The sequence below is a fragment of the Wasmannia auropunctata genome, unplaced genomic scaffold, assembly GCF_000956235.1.
Source record: "Wasmannia auropunctata unplaced genomic scaffold, wasmannia.A_1.0 LD336069.1, whole genome shotgun sequence".
Taxonomy (NCBI): Eukaryota; Metazoa; Arthropoda; class Insecta; order Hymenoptera; family Formicidae; genus Wasmannia; species Wasmannia auropunctata.
In genome coordinates, this window is record NW_012026821.1 from 499,318 (window position 1) to 522,807 (window position 23,490).

A 23,490-nucleotide genomic window follows, 5' to 3' on the forward strand; every position below is an offset into this window, starting at 1 on the left:
TTAATTAAAGAATAGGATAATGAGGGGCGAATTTGCCCGTTAACGTCACGTCCGCAGCCATACAGCGTCGCGCAGTCTGCAACCATACAGACTTACGCTTGCTCTGTGCCACATGCTGCTGTCCATTGTCCAGACTCGATCCCCTGCATATACTTCTGTATATACGTATAGTAGCGCATGTCACACATAAATATACGTGCGCGCGCCTACACACAGGCATATATTACGGTCTGAAATAACTCGTGGCGAAAGAGAGCATACGATGCACGATAATATAATGTAGTTATATCCTTTAACATTATAACGTGCACACGTTACACGCGTCACCGCTTTGTCTCGTAACGCACTTCCGTCGCGGAAGCGGAATTATCACCGTGAGTGTCCTGGTTCGCACGAAAAATCTGGGGGTAAAAAGCGATTTCATATACGCGATCACGAAGAAAGTTCGTTTTTTTTTTGTGCTTTTGTAGTCGATTATTGATCAACCGATTAATTCGATGTAATATAATGATATAATAACAGAGAAAAACATGAGCAAACGTTGACCGACGTTGGTAGAATCGGTCCTTAAATCGATTAAAGTAACCGCTGCGATTAAAGTAACCGCTCACGAGGGTTCTCTTTTATGGCGGACCAACGATCCAGAGAGCAGACGCAGTGCTTCACCGATACGCAAATGACGAGCATCTGACCGCGTTCATCTCGTATTACAAATTAATGAGAAACTCGCTCCCGCTCTATAACACACGCTGCGAAGTACTTCGCGCACGTTTATATACACCCGCGTTCGTGGACACGTGATCGCGTAATACGGCCGTTGTCGTGTTTTTAATGCGATATCAAGAATTACGATGTGCACGCTATCAGGGCGCGGCGACATTAAATGTTTGATTTGTTCGGTCGAATTGTTTGAATTATACAACATATGGGCAAGGCCAATTACTTCTCGGCGCTACGCAAATGATTGGACAATTTTAATTAATTACATTATTGTCCCGTTCCTCGATTAATAGCATCTTATGCTCTTTATGTCCCGCCAGATGTAAAATTTCAAGAGAAAATTTACATTTTTAATTTATTTTTTTTGCATTGATTTTTCCTCTTTGATGTTTTCGAAATATACCAGTTAACTAAGCTTGTTTTCATATATTGATGCTTACACTTTTAATATGTATATTATGTACTTTTGAGGGAATTTTGTCAACAATTTTTGTGGACATTTCATTTTATAGCAACACGAACAAATCAATAGAATTATGAAACATTATAATTTTTGCAAATCAATTTGAATTACGTAAATTTTTCACTCTTGTCCAGGCTGAAAAATGATATCACGAATAAATGTGAATGTAGCGGGCGACGTACGTACACCATGGGTGGGGGTATGCGCGGTGGCGCACTGCGCAGGCGTACCAATCCGGCGCGGCGGCCGTACCGGCGTAGTAGTGGGGCAGAGCGCCGCCGCTGGCAGCCTGGCAGTAGTTGCGACTCGAGCGGCGTGTGGTGCGTGTCTCGTTCCGTCCCGTACGTGTGTTTTTTCGCGCCGCGGTCGGAGACTCTGCGTGTGCCGACGCGTCCGCGTGGCTCGCGATTTCTCTTTTCTTTTTTTCTTGTTTTTATTTCGCGGGGCGCGCGCGTGCGTCATCATTAACAGCGCCGCGCCGGATTGTGAAACGGCTTTTCGGCACGGCAGACGCAGCACGCAGCAGCAGGTGCTGCACGCGGAGCGGAGCAGTTGCCGGACGTTACCGAGAGAGTGACGCGTCGTTCGGAGTAAAAGGCGGAGTGGTGTTCTAGTGTTACACTTTGTTGTGCCAACCATTGGATTCTTCCCTCGCCTCGCCCTCCAGTTTACAATTTATCTCGGCGAGCTCCTTCGTCCCACGACAAAATTGGACCCTGTCGAAGGCCTTGCACGCGAGACTGTACATCTCTCGAAACGGCGTTTCTTTGGGAACTTTTGTGGCGGACGCTCGGCTCGGCGCGGCGGTGAGGATACTCGGTGTGACTCGACGCGCATTCGTCGTCGACCCCCCCTCCTCCGATTGGCTCTGTCTTCTTGGTAAGTTTGTTCTCCATTATCCGACAGGAATGCTCGTCAATCTTCTCGCGACAGCGGACAGCGCACGATTCAGTGCCGATTCCGATTTAGACGGAACAATCGTGACAAGACAAACGATAGCTTGCCCATTTACACTCATTTTCTGTATTTTGAGTTGAGCGTTTAACGAATGACTTCCGCCATATTTAAAATTTGATAATAAGAATCTGACATTTTATCCGATTATAAAAGAAAACCAAAATTTGCTTTTGTTTAACACGAAAAGTGTACTGCAAAGCAATTTGTTTCAAAAAGTCAGTTGATAAGATTCTCGTTAAATATATTATAGAGTACGTGACTTAGATGACAGGCGGGAAATAGCGCAGCAGTGTAGAAAGTACAGGTGCGACGCGACAAATTTAGAATTACCGGTTTTTAAACAATTGCGCTCGACCCGCAGTTTACATTCTCTTCTTTTACCATGACTGCTTTGACTTTTATATTATGTGATCTTTTGTTTGGAATTCGAACTGTATATTCTTGTCGTCCGTTATATAAAACTTGTTTACAAAGTGAAATGTGGTATTATCATTGTTTAATATGAACTTTTTTCATATTGAAATTGGTTAGTTTCAGTGTTATTAAATTTGCCGTAATGTTTCAGTATTATTGATAGTCAATTATTTTTATACTAAAAATTATATTGTTTTATTAAACTATACAAACTGATCCAATTTGCGGTCTTAAATTTAATGGTAGATTCTCCATGGATTCGATCTTTTCTTCATAAAAATTTCGAAATAGTTTTTGAGTTATAAGTAAAAAGTGATGTTAACAGAAAGTTGCGATAAATTTTGTGTGTATGTGAATTCCCTTGATATTTTTTGGTAAAAAAGCTTGGCTACATATTTCTCAGAGAATCTATCATTTAAGATAGTTTCGAGTTATGAGACAAAAAAATCTGCACATCAACATTTATGACATATTGTGATATATGACATAAAACGATATACATATAAGGTTGATTCTTTCTCTTTCTCGAAAAATTATTTTGCCATGTAGATATATTTTAAGAGCGACGGGAATATATTATATGGATATATTTTTCAAGTATACGTTAAATTTTGTAGAATTTTTCAAGTATATCGCATGTCCGAATTTAAATGTATACATTCTTCGAAGGCTCATATCTCTTGCAATATGGAATTTCAAATAATTCAGGTTCTGTTCTTCTCAGTTTTTGTGTATCTTCTTCAGATGTTTTTTTTTCTTTTTCCCTTCTTTCACAATTCAAATTCCTATCATAGAATGTATTTTATATTAAATAAAGGTGTACAATGCACCTAGTGTCATTTAAAAGGAATAACTAATAATTTGTCGGTATACTGATGAAGGGTGACTTCGACCAAATTCCGATTAACTTAATTAGCTTATTAAATAATATACGGTATTTTGTTAAGATGGATGGAACCCATCTTTATAAAATATTGTATAGTTTTTCGTTTGATACAAGAAAGATTGAATGTTATTGACGACGGATATTATAACTAAAAATCTCACTGTTCTATCTCTTGAATTAATCGTCGATTAAGTTAATCGAAGTTTGGTCGAAGTTGTTCTAAGAGTCCGAACGGGAGGCCCGTTGTCTTTCGCAATTAGGAATGCTGGTAGCGTTGAAAGCAACGCGCGATGCTGCGCCACTCGACGCTGCAACGAACGGCCCGTTTATCCTCGTTGTCGCGTTGTCCCTAGTTCCCTTTGTCATAAATAAATAAATACACGCACGCAACAACGATGCCCGATATCGCGCGCGCATATTCCCGCTTTTTTTTATTTTGAGTGTCATTTTTCGTTTTCCTTCTCTCTTCTTTTTTTTCCACCAACGCACACCCATCGATTGCAATGGTTGTTCCGACAAGAGCAATTTGTCAAACAAAAGTTCGACCTGGGTGACGTTGTAGGCTTTTGCGAGCGACGCGAGTATATACGATAAAAGTCGAGTCAGGTTGAAAGAAATTGACGTTCAGCGAAGTTTCCGTTGAACGTCAACGATTTGGGACCCGGAGTAATGGCGATTTTAACGCAGGTGAATAAGTCTATCTTTTTAAACTCAGAGAAAGCACAGAAAGTAAAAATTATATGATTACATGATTTGACATTATGACTTATTGTTAGATGAAAATCATAGGTGATATTTATGCTGTTCTAATTTTGCCATTTTTATTTAAACAAAAGAATAAATCTTAATGCTTGATAATAACTGCAGTCATAAAAAAATCTATTGTACATTTTTGATTAGTTTATTGTTAAACAAGAAAAATATCAGTAAATAAATAATAAATTACATAAGTATGTAAAAACAGGGTTTAAGGTATTTTAATAAATAAAATAAAAATATAGCTTTGTGATTTTTTTTTATTATTACATCTAATAGATAAAACTATTTTTATAGCTGTCACATTTGTGTGAATGATATTTTTGGATCACGTTTTTCGATGAATTTTTAATTTTCTTAGCAAAAGTGTGTTAAATTGAAATATTAAAAAAAGAATTTTATTAAAATGTAAAACTAAAATTCCGTTGAAAGAAAGGAAATTTTTGTACATTAAATAACATTCTTTCTCTTTCCTCGTTCTTTTTACTTTTAAAAATCTTGTCAATAATTTGCGGGTAAAAAAACGACTAAGAATTTGACATTTCTATTAAAGAAGATTCGATCTTTTATGAAGAAGTCTTGCCACGCGATATAGTCTACGTATTTGAAGTCCTCGTGTACGATGGATATAGAAATATTTTTTATCATCGAAATGTCGATACCGTAACAAATATTTGGACGCCACGATACGTAGGAATGTAATGAATGAAGACGTTTAGTTAACGAATACCAGTGGAGCGAACGCGCTTGTTCCAATGGTTTATGAAGTTTTCTTGCGTCGCGTCGCGAGACCAGCCACGCCGTGACCACCAAGCTTATCGTTCTCGAACATGCGTTGTTACGTTCGAGTCACGGGGCCCCTCCGGCGAAAAGATCGGAAACCGGTTTTCGAGCGTATAGAATCATGTTGAGTAGCCGGTCGGCCATATGCACACGCGCGCGCACGACTCGCTATGACTTTCTAAATTTCCGTCGTGCGCATTAGGTCCTACGATCAACCGTTGCATTCCCATCCAGGGTGTCTTTGGAAAAACATGAAAAATTTGGAATTTATAAAAAGTTATTCTTTATTTAGGAAAACTCAGGTATATTCGGACAATGCTTAGGCCCGGTTTCACAATTCATGGTTAACTCGATTTAACCGAAGTTCAATTCCCTTTTTCTAATCTAAGAATTAGAAAGATATAAACAGTAAGTTAAACTGAGATTAAAGTTAATCTTACATTTGTGGAATCGGGTCTTAGGAAGTTTTATCATGATATTTTTGTCGATATCGTCTTTTCGAAGATTTCACTTTTACTCTAGTACTACTATAGTATTACTGTAACATGTTAAAAGCTTGTTTGAGATCTTACATTTTTAGAAATTTTTTATTTAGAATTTAATTTTAAGTAAATAGAAATGGTAGTTTTTTGAAATAATTAAATTGCACTAAGTACGTTGTATCCCGATGATGATCTATAGGAATATTTATGACAGATTTTATTTTCTTGTTTTGTTTGGAAATAAAAGAGTGAACATTTTATGTTATGTAAGATACTTATGAAAAATTTTTCAATTTTTTTTTAAAGTTTAGCATTTGAAATGGATAATTTTCATTTTTTTTTTTTTTTTATTATATGAACACGAAGAAGAATTTATTAATGTAAGTAATGATGAAATTGATTTTAAAGTTGTTTTTAAAACTATTTTAGTTTTGAGTAGATATATGAACGAAGATCTGAAAAATTAGATAACTCGAAGGAAATCTTTTTTCAAACAGTTTTGAGTAAACATCCTGTTATCGTTCAATTTCTTGACATTTTGATGATTTTGATAAAACCACGATTAAGTTTGTCACAGCAAAAGGAACATGAATAAAATAAAAAAATCACTGTTACAATTGCGTTTATTATCAAATCTTTCATTGAGAAAAATTATTCCAAATAATATCATGTAGAGATAAAATGATGTTATTATTTTTGTTATATCATTCAGTTTAATACGTCTCTAAAAAAAAAACTAATAATGTTAACTTGTATGTAGATAGATTAACATGCCTTTTCTAATATAATTGATGCGCTGTCATACATTTCATGTATCTACACGCACTGCATCTACATGCAATAGATTATAAATGTATTCGAAGTATATTTTTAATTTTTGTCTAGATTCGATTGTGGGATTTTATTTAATATTATTGTGGATAAAAATAAAAATGGTCAAGTTATAATATTGGTTAAAGCAATTACGTGCAATAAATGATAAAAGACATCTCAGAAAAATCGGTATCTTATATTTTTATTTAACGTATTTCCGCAAATATCCAATAGTGCTGTTTGCTCTACGTAGATATTTGTTCGTTATATTTGTTATCTTAGGACGGATATTGAAAGATATCTGATCGAGTTTTGATGTACATCGCGTTCTTTTTAATGAAATATTATAGCAAACGACGGTGGATTTTCGCTATTTCATAGAATAGTTAATCAAGGTAAAAATTCCGTGATAAAGATTAGTTTGATTTTTAGTATGCAAACTGTGAAATCTCATTAGTGCGCGATGCCAGCTGCAACAATGGCTAATTAGACGGTATCTGTTTTCAAAGTTCGGAAAGATCAATAATAAGGATGTAAGAATCGATCCTATGCCGGTCGGGGTATTATCTAAGTTTTCATTATTTCTTCCAAAGTCGAATTAACTTTCTTTTATGTATTCATGTTGCATTCGTTGATCAATTAAATGAGTTGCAAGTTACCGACCTTTTGACTAGCGTGATATAAGCTGCCTAATGATACGGAGTATCGTTTCGTGCCCAAGCATTTCACGGCATTTCATTAAATTTGTAATAACGTTGCAACGCGGTGCGAAACATCACAAGACGACGTTTATCTGCAATATACGCGTTTCTTGGAAATATTCAAATAGTGATGCAGTTACCAACGTCTAAGGCTGTGAATGTCTAAACTCTTAGGATTCTCGACTTTGAGTTAGTTTTCGATGCACTATATATTTATGTTTGTGAATAAATCTTGGAAATTTTTAATCAATAGTTTTTTTATAATACTTTGAGAGAAAATTTAATCAGTTCTAGCTCAGAAAATTCTAGCAGTATCTAATCTAAAGTAATTTAGATGCGTTTGATAGATTGTCGTAAAACTTGTGAACTTGGCACTCCACTTTTAATTAGAGTTTTAAAATAGTTTTTAATAAATTAAATGTTGATATTTTATTTGTAATTGGTTATAATTATTTCGTTTATAATTGAAAATTATTAAAAAATACAATATTTTGAAATTAGTTTTACGCTCTCTCAACACTTGAATTCTCTCTTTCTCGCTCATTTTCGCAAGTGTACGTCAAGCTCGCGATATTATTTTCTGCGCGCAACTGATTATCGTCCTTCCTACGATTTCCGGCTATAAGTATATTATTCAAAGCACAGCGTTGCGTGTGTATCTCGGCTCATTAATTCTTCATTAATACGAATATGATACGCTTACCACTTTGCGACTTACATTATATTTTTTGAGCATACAATTATTTTGCTTTATGTGGTTATTAATGTTATTTGGATTTTCAATTGGCTAATACATATATATTTATTTCAATTTATGTTAATTATTAATAATTCTAAAATCCCCTTTTAAAACCATTTCCTTTAAAACTTTCGATCTAATTATTTCCTGCATAGATATATAACAAGTGCCTCATTTTTCACAGCTCTATTTAACATTAGAAATTAAAAAATTGTAATAATTAATGAAAAGACACGTAAACCAGTATATATCGAAAAATAGAAATTGTTTATTTTAAATAAATAAAATAATATTTTTATGAAGAAGGATATTGATATTGGCTCGAGTGCAGTCCGGATATGTCGATATCGATTTTATGTTTAAATAATGTTAAGAAACGACTGAACACTGTTGCACCATAAAGAAAATCTAGAATGTCAAGAAAATAGGTCGGGATTGTCTTGTCTCATTTACACCAGCAGACTGCAAGTTGGGGCGTAGTGTTGGCAGAATGTTACATTGCCTTGCAAATAGTCCGTGTAACATTACAGCACGCCATAAGTAAACGCATTCACACGATTATATGCAAGATCTAGCAAATAAAGGAAAAACGCGCGATATATAACTCGTTTCATTAACTGTTTTTCGTGCTTTTTTTTTTGGAGATCTAAACAAATATTTAATCTACCGATTATTTTAATACATTTTTTACTTGACATATTTAAAACTAACGTTATTGTTTATTTGATCAGAAAATATAATTACAAACTTCAGAAGATGAATAAAAATAAATAAATTTATATATAATATTAATAATTGTAAAGTAATAAACAATATCCTGGAATTTTTTTAAATATTAATTCAGTACAAAAGATTTGTTGTTTTCTGATAAAATTCTGCTTTAAAGTTATTAATTCGAGGTTTCTAAATTACAAAGTTTTATTTTAACCAGTAAAAGTATAGTATTGAAAGTAAGATCATTATTTCGATTAATAAAAATTACTTTAGGACGGTGTAACTCTAGTTTAGTTAGTTTTCAACTTTACTTGGCACAAATTTCCTTGCTGCATTTTAATAATTCGCGAAATTAAAAAGTTTTATATTAAAGGGCCAATGAAGGATTAATATCATTGGTAACAGCTGATTGTGACTCCGGCCTGTGATTCGTGCAATTCTACCGGGTTACGTTCACGAAAGAGAAAGCGGTTCGTGTATGATTGCCAATAAAAAATACAAAACTTTGCATCGTCGAAACTTTTTCTCTTCTGAATTACGGAGCTACCGAAAGTCCTAAACAAAACAGTGAAGTTTTGTTTTCTGTTTTTTTTCGATCAACACATCGTTGATGGAAGAGCGAAGAAAAGCAGACGACTCGGAACGGAGCCAATCGGGTATTTATAGAATGGTGAATAGGAACACCACATTGGTCCCAGCCAAGCGCCACGTTTCGTTTCTTGGTTTCCTTGACTCTATTGAATGATTGACAAACGAAAAATTTGCCATTTATTTATCTTTACTGATACTTTTACTGTAGTTAAAAGATTAAATTATTTAAATATTGAAAAGAGAGACAATTATACATACATATTTCGGTGTTTATTTGATGACAAATGAATATATGTATCAAAGTTTACATTAATATTTTGAGCTTATAAAATACTGTACGTTTATAGCTTAAATTACAAATAAAATTTAGTAGATATTACAAAAATATATTTCATTTTTAAACATCTTATTGTAAAACTGAAGTAAAATGATATTTTACTTTATTTAATATTATTATAATTGACAATATTAATTAATATAATAGTAAGTAGAATATATTTTAATAACATGCAGCGTATTTAATTCGTATTTAAATCGTTACGGCATAACAAAGTATGCGAGATATATTTTTGAAATTTTACTTTCTCAAGAAATTATATAAAATTTATGTATTACCATTTGATATAATATACTTTATACTAGTATAAAGGAAAAGAGAAGAAAATTAATGTTTTTCTAACAATATTTGATTTGTTAACCTGCTACAGTTAACATAAATGGACACAGAATTAAATCTTTCGGTTCAAGTTCTTTTTTGAAAAATGGATTGAGGATTGCCATTTATTTAAAACCATAAATGTCATACCACTTTAATTAGTGTGACTGACATCAATTATTGCGCTAGAGCTACTATTCTTATTTTTGGCCTGCGTCCTTGATATGTGGTCATCTGCTTTATTGTTTTGTCGATTTTGCTCTCATCGATGAGGTTATTGCTCACGTCACATATCCACTTTCAAATATGAAATCTCGCGTGCTTGAAATTCCGGTGTCGATATCCGAACAAGACATCGATTTCTTTCTTTCACTTGACACTTCGCACGGCACTATCTTCGTTGATATCTGATTACTATTTCCGTTACAATCTATATTTCTTCTGAATCTGTTATTACACGTCAATTCTAAAGAAGAATTAATTATACTGATTTAATGCATGATTACTTGATATCAATATAGTATTTTCAAATACTTATTAATTTTTTAACGAGTTTTTAAATGATCCAGTCGTATAGAGATTTAAATAGTTTCAAATATTATATAAAACTGAAAATTCTTGAAAAATTGTCAAAATTTTTAATGTTTTGATTAATGCACGTTTATTTGATTTATTTGTACTATTTTACTATTTTTGTTTCTTGGAAATAATCAAGTAGAGTCAAAGTTAATAGAGGAATTAATAGAAAGGAATACAAGACAGATCGATTGATTCGGAAGATGCAGTAACAGCAATGCTATTATTTGAGTCGTGCTCGTATTTGATTAGAATTTCCATTATGGCATAGTTCAACTTTTTCCCCTTTTGCGACTTGCCTTCAACTGGATCTTGCGAACGAATCGAACGAATGAGTACGACTATTACCGGCTCTGTCGTCGGTTGCCAGAACGAATGAGTGTGAAGGTAGAAGAAGGGGGAGGCCAGGGGAGGTTATTACCTCTCAAGGAGTAAGAAACCGGCGTGGGCCAGGTACACTCTGAACGAGAAGTCCCGATGTAATACGAAGAGTAAACTCATCTATTTCCTAAGTCTGCCTGCCTTATATTTCTTTTTTTATAAATTAAATTCTTAGGATGATTTAGAATTAATTTGTTTCTTAACATTTTGCCGTTGGATAAGTTTTTGCACAAGACAAGGTCAATTATAAAAATACACATAATTAAAACAGCAATTTTTTTGCAAATAGGCTGAAGCAAACAAAAATCAAGGCTATTAATTAATAAATAAATAGCGAGTTTTTTTACATAAGCATTCGATTGTGCTGAAGGCGGCTGGCGCCAGCCTCGATCTCAAACTAGAATATCCGTTGCTCCTGCGAATCAACAACTGGAGCAAAAAAATCGGACCATTAATTAGTAAATAGCGAGTTATTTTTACATAAATCGCATTCAATTGTGTTAAAGTGTCTATGCCAGCTTAATAGACGTAACAATGTTATTTTTTGTAAATATTTTAACATTATCTTGGAGAAACAAAAGAGCAACAGAATTTAGTATATTGGTTTTTTTGATAAGACCACTCTATATATTTTTTTTGTTTGAGAGGTCCAGCTTGCTATTAATTTGCCCCTCCTCCATTTTTTACGTGATTTTCTGCTAAACAGCTGAAGAAACAAAGTTCGGAATAAAGCACAAAATTTTTTATTGGATCCGAACTTAATTTGCGATGTTGGTGTGTCCAGCTTAATAGAGGTGATATCTCGTCTTGATATTTATGTAATAATAAGGGATAATTGCTTCTATATTTGTTAGGAAACCACACTTGGAAAGACTTCCTGTAAACTTTGCGAGATGCGAGATTAATCTTTTATATACTGCCTGAAATTTTTTAAAAGCTCATGTTTCTTTTTTTTAAATTAATTTTTGTTATTCGTATTGTTTAACGCAATGGATTTTAGATTTAGACTTTTATTTCTCCAGATAATTTAATATCCAGTGCCTGTGCAGTTATATTAAGTCGCAACATTCTATATGTTTCGGCATTTTTTCTTACATAAGCGATCACGTGCAATGCGTGAAAATATGAAAATATGAAATAATAATTTAAACATGAATTTATTACGGACCCGTGACTGAGCGATTATCGGCAGCATACAGGTTGCTCGTACGTAATTGCATGATATATAGATGTATATAGGCGAGTATGAAATTATGACGTACGCGGTGAACCGCATACCGCGTGCTTGAAAGCTATAACGAGGTACGTGGCGCGCTTACATTTGCACAGGTATAGTCCAGCGCTCGTTTTGCGACTTATGCTCGCGAGGAATGCAATCCGTGTAATAATAAAAACATATTCGATATATGGCATGTCTTGTACAGATTTTACCGTGTTGCCTTTTACTATCTGTGAATTTTGTCGATTCGAATGTGATTTTGTTTTTTTTAACGTTGAAAGATTAATTTGCGTTCTAAATTTGTTGAAATGAATTTTTTTTATTACTGAGTTTTAAAAGTACGAAAAAATAAAAGTGTGAATCACAAGTAGACTTTATTTGAAGAGATTTTTCGATCGCTAAGCTTCATCTATGATACTCGTAAAAACTTATACATATACAATGTTTCTATCAAATCACGCTTTTTATATAATACGTATTATATAATATTTTACACAGGCTGATTTGAAATGATAAATATAAAAGGCAAGAATTAAAATGAAACATGCAAATATAATATTTTTTATTGAGAGAATTACAATACTTTTCTAACAACTACGTGCAATTAATATGTTATCTGTGATTAATTTGAATTGTCGTCCATTAAAATAGGTTATTGAATTTCTCCGTATTGTTTCAAACACATTTCTGTATAACTATTCACGAACTCGCCATTCATATAATAGAAATGCGTTTAATGAAATATCCATTATATATGGAGCACACCATTTTTACGTGTATTTTTTATTGATAATTAATTTTTTGATTATTTTTAAGTCGATTTATGATGGTGAGATGATGTCAAGATAATTTTCGAATAATTAGCGATTAAAAATAAGATATTTTTGATAAAACTTAGCTTCAGGAGAAATGAATAATGAAATCATTCACATTTTTCACAATAAATTTTAAGTAAGCTTTGCTTTAACAGAACCATTGTTTCTATATATATTGTTAAAAATTATTTCAACGTTGGTAAAAAAGAATTATTTAAAGATTATATGGAATCCTTGACACAATTAATTTTTATAAATAATACGTAAAATGCATTCAGACGTTTCATTATAATACCTACATGTAATGAAGAATAAATGCGAGAATAAAGAAATTAAAGTGTTGCGTAGCCGACTTTTGGACAAGCTGAAATTTCGTATAGCCTGTCATGGTTTTAATGCCGTTATAATATACTGCGGATACCAAGAAGGATTTAAACGCGCGCAGAAAAGTCGTCGTCGACTTTCACGTTGCTTTATTACGCGTAATTGGCTACTGCATTCGTTCCATGGAGTTTCACGACATCGCGCACGACGTGAATGAGACTTGCGTAAAACCCTTACGCAAGTCATGATTCCTCCACTGAGTTATTTCGCTCCCGTATTTTTGGCTACGTATATGTATATTCCTAGGCACTGATGTGTAAAGGTACATTTCCGGGATATGCCAACAGGATTCGTAAATTACAGAAAAGAGTACCTACGTATAGAAAAGTCCATATAGGAGGTTCAACGTCATCGTCGATTATGAAATTTATGACAATTTAATTATGTTTAACCATGTTATTTAACATACATACGTACGTGAGATTTTTTTAGATCTCGAAATTAAACTTTGTTTTCTGACTCTTATTTGTGTAAAAAATAAATAATTGAATATGTAATTACTTCAATGCAATACTTTTTTCTCTTTTTTTTTATATAGTGTTAAAAAAAGTATTTCAAAGTCATAGGAGTATATATAGTTCTCATTGAGGAAAGAAAGAAATGTCTAAACGGCATTTGTAAATTGTAGAAACATTGAGATATTGTTACGACTATAATAGGGGAAAATATAACGTAAAATATGGATATCGTCGCGTTTGGATATTCCAGAGACTGTAATCTGCGCGCGCTTATAGCCACCGTGAATCGGTGTGGGAATAGAATATCTATACCTAAGTACAAAACAACGGGCTTAACCAGGCGCTACCAGCTATGTACGGAGGCTCCGTCGAACGTTAAACTTTTCCTCCAACCACCTTGCGCAGCCGGCAGCTCTCTCGCATTCCAACAGGTGCGAAACGCGTCACTGCGCTTTGGCGCGCGGCGGAGGGAAGATGCGCTTTTATCGCATAGAATGCAGGCGCGCATAGGTTGCACGACGAAAGCAGGAACGAGAATGTTTACGTAGCGCTCCTGTACGTGTATGTACGTGTGTGTGTATTTATATACATCGTAATATACGCACGAGGGAGGATTGGCGGCCGAGGGAGGAAGAAATAGCCTACGGGGGGTGAGCGCGGGGGGTGCCGTCGCAAATCTCTTCCTTTGTATCCGCTGGCACGGAAAATTCGCTAATCCTTCGAGCCGTTGCTCGTAAACGACGTGCTCGTTTCGACACCTTGCTGCGTGCTGAAAGAACGCTGCAGAAATAACTGCACGATGCGCATTTTTCGTGAGCACGTTATACACTTTATGCAAGTAAACAGTTTAATACGACGTAATAACACGCGACGTAAAATCCTTTGTCGTGTAATCAGAGCTTCGCGAAATTGAAACTCAGCGAAATTTATCCTTCAGTATTAACTCTGCTTTATATACATGATAATAATGCATCTCCAATTTTTCTGTTTGTGGACATCTATGTTTTCTGGACATCTCGTACATCAATAAGTAAGGCTAATCGTGATGCTTGAACACGAACGTCATTTTCTCTAACGTAACATGGCAAGCGACCGATAGTAAGAACTAGCTGCGTTTATGCTATGGACTGTACATGAGCGAATGGTTAGCCTTGAAATCGACTATGCTCAGGACCGCGTCGATGCTTTCCACTGTCTCTCGTTCAGCCAAACCCGCGTTGTGTAACGTGGGCAGTCACGATGCGCTTTCGCCCCGTGCTTCTCTTCTATCGGTATATATCTATATGCGTAATGCACGATACCGAGATAGTATATCGATCCTTTCTCTCTTTGTTTTTAGGTCTTTTCTATAGATAACATTGACCTATGATGACTATATGAGGTATTTGACATCAAGAACACTTGAAACACTAAATATATTGAATCATTTTTTTCTATAAATTTGTTCCTATATAAATAGAAAATTATTAAAATATATATATATATGTATATAAATTAATGTACAAGCAAAGGAATGTTACATTAATGATTTTGTTATTATTCTTCTCTTGAGTCATATATGTAAAAGCACAGATAGAATAAAATGACAGATAAATAACCGAGCTGATAAATTAACAGAAAAATTAATGTATGATATTCCAAATCATCTTTCTGAAATTTTCTTTAATAACAGATTCATTAATGCAGAGTCGTATTAATATTAATGAAATTATCGAACCAAATATTAAGAATAATTTCAATCGAGAAATATTTTCTACAATTCCCCTATTTTCAAGAAACAAATTACGTAACGTTTTATTGTTTTTAAAGCATTTTATTATAATATCAACAAACTGATAGACGACAAAGAATATATCCGAGATATTAAAATTTGGAGATGACATCGAAAAATATTTTCGGAAGTCAAAATAACGCTAAATAATATCCAAATATAAACGAAGGGACTCATTTTCTATTCAAAAACCATGTATGCCTCACTTTAGTGAGAAAAAAATTAATGACTGTTGACGTGAAGGATCGATAAAACATTGAGGTCTCGAAGAGCTCGACAGGTGATGAGTTCGTGGAATGTATTTTCCCACCATGTTGTTGTATAATATATGCAGTTTGCATGTTAGAGAAACAAAAATATTTGTATAAATTTAGATAATTTTTTGCATTAATTTCATGATTTTGATATAAGTTTTTATTATACTTATATGTAATTTGAGAAATTCTTTGAAAGGAAACTGATGATTTAATATAACTTAAGATATTCTATACTCTATCACTTGCGAATATAATATTTATGTTATTATATTTTGTATTCTAATCTCCAATAATATCAACAATGTTTTAATTAAATATTTTATTTTAGGACATTCTTTGTCCTAGATTAATATGAATTATTGAAGATTGGATGATTTTAAAAAATTGAACAATTGATAATGGATAAATTTCTGAAAGCTGAAGGTGTGAAGAGCGAACTGCCTTTTCCAGGGCGAAATTACATTTTGGAATTTCATATCATGTGTCGGTGACTTTACAGCGCCTAGATATAGTGTCTGTAACCGATAATTTGCATCCGTCTGTTTAGACAAGATTGTCTATATGAGCGTATATAGTGCGGTGATCTCGGGGAAGTTTCCCTAAACGCCACGACGAAGTTACGTATATGCCGGTTATTATCCGGACACCTACTTTAACATGTTTACGTCAGAGAGCTGCGTCTGAGCTTGCTATATACTTATATCAGCTCCTGTATCATGTAGCGTAACATGAATTTTCGCTAATGTCGGCACTATTCGACGAATCATTTATCACTTAATTTGGTGATGCATCGTTATAAGATGTAGTAAATAATATTATTTAGTGACATTTGCAACATGCGTCTCAGGCTTTCCGGGTGAATCGCAAACGTAAAACAAAAATGAAATAATATTGTTCATTGTTTCTGATTGGAGATAATTTAATCTAAATATTCGAAAAGCATCTCTCACATTTTCACATTGTTTTTCATAAACATTGTTTTTTTTATTTGGAAATTTTTGTTAAGATAAAAAAGTTAATTACACAAATGTGTTTTATCAATTTATCTTTCTGAAAAAGAGAATTTAGTTTTCTATCTTGTCTATAAAAAAATTGCTGTTACTGGAAAAATTGTTATTTCTGGATATGTATATTTCTATATTTTTATAAATTTTTTTTAAATTATTAGGAGAAATTATCAATCTAGTTTATATGTTTTCCATTTTCAAAGTTATTGGAAATATTTTTTAAATTTATTTTTATATTTAAAATCTATGTGTTTTAAAGTTTACTGTATTTGTTTGCTCTTTTAAAGCTTAATTCTCAGCGAGGAGAGAAAACTTTCACTTTTTCAACTACTTATAACTTAAGAAGTATATTAGTTTTTCTTTTTTAAGAAAAGATCAATTTTTATACGTCAAAGAATCCGTAAAAGCTAGCTTGATAATTCTGGGACCGAGATGTTCTTTCTGTACATATTATTAAGTTACTAGATTCTTTAAAGCCTATATCTCATGGAAAATTCATCTTTTCATCGCGTCCCACCTTTCAAGTTGTACTACTTCGCTTTATTAACTTCAAATTTAAGACTGTCTTCAGTCGTACTTGTTCCTCGTTGGCGTTAGTTAAAAATTTAATTTTAATATGGACACCTTTTTCTGGTGCGCCACTCTTTTCAAAGCAACTCCGCGAGTTTGCTTCGCGGTCGCAAGATAAAAAACATCCGTGGGACAACAGGCGGATTAGACGAAGCGTGGAGATCAAGCGGTCGCGCTCGCGCGCGAGAGAGCGAGAGGCAATGGAGAATTGCAAGCGTGAACTCGCGGATGAAAGAAGACGAGACGGAGAGGGGGAGAACCGTTAGACGTACTTGCGGTCGCTATACGGTCGTTTCCGGTCTTTTAGCCGCGGGTCGCCGCGCCGCTTCGAGAGATATGCTCTTCGCTCACCGATGTGACTACAGTGTATAACCGCGGTAAACGATCCAACGCAGCAATGTGTTATATGCTTGGTAATAGCCAGAGGTTTGATTGGATTAGATTGTATTGATAATAGCTTGAAATATATATCAAAGATTACACATTGGAAGTAACGCAGATACCGCGGAGGAATGTCTAGAATTTTGAAGGAGATAAAATACGTTTCACTATACACATTTTACAGAAATGATAAAAGTACATTTGATAAATAAGATTAAAGATATTTCATAAAACATAAATTTTTTTATTATCTTAAATTAATACTTTTATGCACAAAATAATACGATGAATGAGAAATAATTGAAAATCATTTTACATGCTAAAATAAGGATTATAAAGGATTCCTTTTAGAATCTTTGTAGAAGCGGCTATTAAGTTATGCATTAAAGATAGGTTGCGTCCTTATTATTAGCGTTAATCTTGATTAATTAAATTTTTTTCTTCTCTTTTTTCTGTTTTCTCGTCTATATATAGAATAATAATTTTAAGAGGACCAATTTTCTGTTAATTAATAAATAGTTAAATAGTATATATACAATCGAATCTACATCATTGCAATGGATGAAATCTTGCGTTAAAAAAGATAAGTCGAAAATAAAGAAGTATTTCATTAGATTTTGTATTTACAAAAATTGATTTAAAAAAATAGAAACATGTAAAATAACATAGCAAATATCGAAAAAGAAGATTTATAAAAATATGCTATAATAAGTCACAAAACATATCTGCTCTGTAAAATTACTTAAATTAAATTCGTAGAACCAAAATTGCATTTTATTCACAGAAAACAACCCGATTTATCTTACATATTAACCTAGAAATGTCCATACGTTTACATATGCCATACTACTTTATTCACACTTTATTCGAAATTATTATTAGGTAGACGAGAAAATTTTTAAAATAAACAAACTATCTTGATTGACTAAATTCCGACATCGCGGTCCGAAAGCCCTTAAGCTCATAGTCGATGCGGTGCAACACTGGCGACGCAAATAAGCCGCACTCGTTACAACCAGTTTACAACATGATATAAACTCGCTGTGTGAAGTACATGAGTTTATAGACAAAATGATGAAAGTCTGCTACATATTATGGTGCCGTTAACCGAATGTCTTCCACGTACTCCATTTAAAGCTCGTATTATTCTGATGTATATGATTGATTATATTTTTATTTCTAGAAACAAACGTCGATATGAACTTATAAAGTAAATGAACAAATTAGTCTCTTCGTTCTAAATACGAAGTATCTAATTTTTGAAACTTTAATCTTCGGTTCTCTCTCTTTACTAGAGACTTTTGATAATCCGCAAACATATTTGTGATATATTGTATAATTTTTTAATCATATCCTAGAATACTTTTTTTGTAGTTTTTCTGTAGTTTGTGTTTTAAGTGATTATAATTGAAGTTTTGCATTCAAATATGACAGGTGTACTTCGTTTAAAATTAACTTTACATAGAACTGGAACTTGAATTCCACTTAGGAAGCGTGTATAAAATTAGATTAGAAAACTGGAGGTTAAATTAAACTGTGCTCTCAAGGAAAGATAGTACGTTAAATACTTCTTATAAAGATAAATTATCTTCATTAATTATCTCTCAGGCTACTCAACAAGCAATTTTGTGCAATTTTGTAACAAACCTTTTTTGTAAATACAAGAGGTACTTGGAGTTAAGAAAGCTTTTATCTTCGTCTCGCGCGCGTGCGCATGTATACATATACAATACAAAACCATTCTTACATAGTGCATCACGTCTAGACGAGAAATTATTTACAATATTTGTTTCATTTCTATAACAAAATTAAATAGTGTTTATAAAAGTATGTTAGAATCAATAGATTATACAAACAACACACATATATAAATTGCTCTAAATTTATTTGAATCTATACATCTATTGTTTTATTATTATATTTATAATAATTAAATCAAAGTTTGGCTTACATATATGTATATTTTAATAGTTACAATATGACTTATTCATATATTACATTTAGCTTTAATTTTATTTATATCAGATATCGATTACTTTTAGATAGGCGTTTCTTTTTACTTACGAGTAGCATGAATAACGCATGAATATCTAGACATGTTGCACTTGTTCAGAAAATATCCATATAGATAGGTGAAAGCCTCCATGATTTTGTCATCGTGTTCTAGTCGATCGCTTTAGTGATTGTTAGGTCAACGATATTGGCTTCGATTTTGGCAAACGTCCAACGTGTACGTCAAATCTTTATCTTTCTGCAGATTGAAATGTCTGGGCTTTGTTGTCGATAACAATCTAGATGAAGAAATCAGGACGATATTTATCTACACATGTTTGTGACATGTGATTTTAGCAAAGTTAAAAATATTTATAATGTGACAAAATTAAATATTTATTCGAGTACAAATACCATTTAGGGAGAAGAAGAAAATTATTTACTTTTTTCTATAAAAAAATTAAAAAATAGATGGAAATTTGGAATCTAAAGCGTAGATAGAATCTCTTTATATAGGATTTCGTGTGTAATGAGGATCAGTGCCAAAGATGTATTTTTAAATAATTTGGGGTAAAATTATTCTACGGTGAAAATTTAGATTGCAGATAATATGTAACGTTGTTGTAGGATTCCGTCAGATTAAATTTCAGTAAATAATTAAATCTTTTTGCAAATTAATTTTGCACGGATTATTATTTTAACAGACTGATTTAATTCGAGACTTAATTAACCAAGATTTAAATAAATATAAAGTTATCGAGAAATTGTTACTACACAAAAATAATCATGAATTTAAAAAAAACATGGTCGTACATTTTCTACTACTGATATTTTATTTTTTGCAATGTGTACCCTGTATGCATACCAGCTGGCCAGTGTTACCCTCTATTTCTTGCACACTCGTTCGACTCGCCCTAAAGTAAGTCCTCCATCCGTTCGTATTCGTTTTCTCTTTCTCGCTTTCTCCTGCTCTCTTTCTCGTTCCCCTCTCTTAGCATTCTTTTTTTCATTCCCTCGATTTAACGGCTGCGTGCAGATCGTGCTACAAGTACGACCGCATGTACGAAGCGCCGTGCATTGCGAAGCGGCTGATTATTGCGCGCGTGTGCTCCCTTGTGAATGTGCATATGTATGCGAGTCCTCTCACTCTTACCTTCAATGGAACCCTTTGAGGTCAGATGCGCGATCGTCTCTTATATATACTCCGTGCATTAGCCGCCTGTACTAATAGTTTTGAGACCAGTGGTATTAATATATTAACTATAATTGTTTCCGAATTGATATTTTTATATTAATTGTTTCTAGCGAACGTTACAAATATTTATTGATACATTTCAATAAGTAAATACATATTAATAAGTATGTGTGATATTTTGTGGTATACGTTTAATTTTATATCTTGGTTATTGATATCTATCGATATTAATAAGTATGTCATTGATATTAATAAGTGAGTCATCTAATTAATCTTAACCTCTCATCTATTATTAATTGTGTAGACCGCTAATGACGCGGGAATGACACAACAAAAAATTCGTAATATTTATAGGTAACCTATTCTCAGATAAAGAAGAAAGAAATATGACTGTAATTTCGGCATGCGTACACTGGAGCTATAACAAAATTTTACATGCAAGAAATTTTGATTTTTTTAAAAAGAAAACAACATATAAATAAAATAATTTTATAATATTAAAGAGAAACATCAAATGTCCAATTTGTGTAAGCAATTTGGAGATTATCTTTCCTTAAAATAAAAATATCGTGGAAAATTATTATTGTATTTTTTTATTTAGTATTATATGTCTTTATAATTAAACTTGAAAAATTTATGAAAAATTCTATTAAAGTTTATTTAAAATTAACATAATTTTGTTATCCATTATCTTTTTTGAAACTTGATATAATAGAAGTATTATTTTCTATATATATATATATATATATATATTTTTATTATTATTTAAATCAGAGAGACAAATATTTTTTAACTAAAGAAAAGTTATTTTCAAATTTATTTTGATATTTTCGAGTAAAAACAAATAACATTGTCTATTTATTAAAAAGTATTAAATTAATAAAAAAAAATGGTTTGCTTTGCTTATTAATAGAGAGAAAGAGTTAAAATATTATGATTATCTCAGTAAATTTACGTCTCACGTACAATATAATTGCTAATTTTATACTGCGAAATTGTGTTCATAGTTGAAGTACTAAGATATTCGCAGATAAATTACTTAATACGGAATTACTGAAGAACACTATCATCGCCGTTATTTAACAATGCATGATCAATTGTCATCTAATATTTAATACGCACGTGGTTAATAGGTTTCAATTACAATCGATCGATTATGTTATGAAATTCGACATACCAACTATTAACAATAGGATAAGTTGAGGCAAATGGAAAAGGTTATTTTAAGGCTTGTTAAAACAACAATCTCTTATTAATTTATTCATGGTTTTAGTATAATTTTCCAATGAATGTTTAACTAAAATTTAGTTAAATTCTTTTATATGTATATTTTTTTAACAATTTAAATTAGTTTTTTTCATTACCTCGGCTTTTTTCTTTTAATATTTTAATACTTTTTTTCTTGGCATATTGTAAATTTATCCATATATTGTAAATTAATCCACGTAGAAACTAACTGTCCACGCCAAAAGTTACCCTAATTCGAGACAATATGTTGTCGATACGATGAGGGATTCCTCCCTTCCAAACGTACGATTTGTCTCGTTGCAGCGATTGTACACCCTCGAGCGGGCATCAGTTTAAATTCAGCTGGATGGGAAGGAGAGGGCGGCGCGAGTCCGCGATTATCCTGCGGGCATGTAACCTACGTACAGAATAACGCACCGCGGATCCCGACCGTGGCAGCGGAAGGGACCGAGGGGAGAGAAAGGGGAAAGAGACGTGTGCAAGGTACCGGGAATTCGTCCGACCGTATGAATATTCAGGGCTCACCTTCGCGGCGATGAAAATTCGATTGCCCCGTAGCTACGGGGGAGGTCGACATGTAGCACATTGCAATGCGGCGATGACGGCGACGTTGACGTCGTCGACGCCGACGACGAGCGTGCACCACGACGTACCTCAACGTCGTCTTCGCTTGTGCTTTCGTTGCGCGCGATGCCGTGCATCACCGATCGATCGATAGCGTGATCGTGAGCGTAAAGTACTTCGAATCAGACGACTCCCGTCTGTATCGTGCACACGGACAATGATACGGCAATATTCTCTGATGTATCGAATAATCAAACCCTGTTTCGACGTAGATACAAAAGTTATCTCTTTATCGCAGCAATGGTTTTCTGATAAAGAAATAGAGGAAAGTCATATATTTTTTTCTAATACACATTGGGACATCGAGAAATAGAAAGAAATGATAAAATATTAAGTTTTGTTCTTTATTATGCAATTTAAAATTTAAGAAGGAATAATCGTCCTTTATAATTTTGTCATGTTGAGTACAACTTCTCCAAAATATTCTAGATATTCTACAATATGATTTTAAATTAAAATAGCAAAAGAAGCTATTTTACCATACTCTTATTAAATTTATGACATGTATCGTGTATGAAAAAATTTTATTCTACTTAAAATTAAAAACATTATTAGAAATTTATATTTTTCAAAAGTAAAATTTGTTATAAAGATTAAAATTAATATTGTCATACATAAAACATTTATGTTAAATGTTTAAATTAATCATTATATTAAGAACAATGATTCTTGATTTTTGTGAAGCGTTTCTGTTAATCCAAAGTTTTGACGGAGTACAAAGTTTTGTCCTACCATTCGAGCGTGTGATTTATATGAAATTATACATTATAATTTGCTGCATAATAATGTTTACGCTGTAAATAATTATACATCGTACACTGCAACGGCTGCGGTACGCGATATGTACAACTTATGCAACACAGTTCTATAATGAACTCATCAAGTACGGCTAAAAAAATTAATGCTAGGACGGCATTTTAGAAAGTTGGATAATAATA

At 32.9% G+C, this 23,490-nt stretch overlaps 1 protein-coding gene across 2 annotated transcripts in view; it reads left to right on the forward strand.

Annotated features, from left to right (window-relative positions):
* The first annotated feature begins 1,486 nt into the window (after window positions 1-1,486).
* Window positions 1,487-23,490, forward strand: part of LOC105450002 (semaphorin-1A-like) — a 204,588-nt gene continuing 182,584 nt past the window's right edge. For both annotated transcript variants that reach the window (XM_011689537.1, XM_011689538.1), the window contains exon 1: window positions 1,487-2,062. The gene's annotated coding sequence lies outside the window, so the exon portion shown is untranslated. The remainder of the gene's footprint in view (window positions 2,063-23,490) is intronic.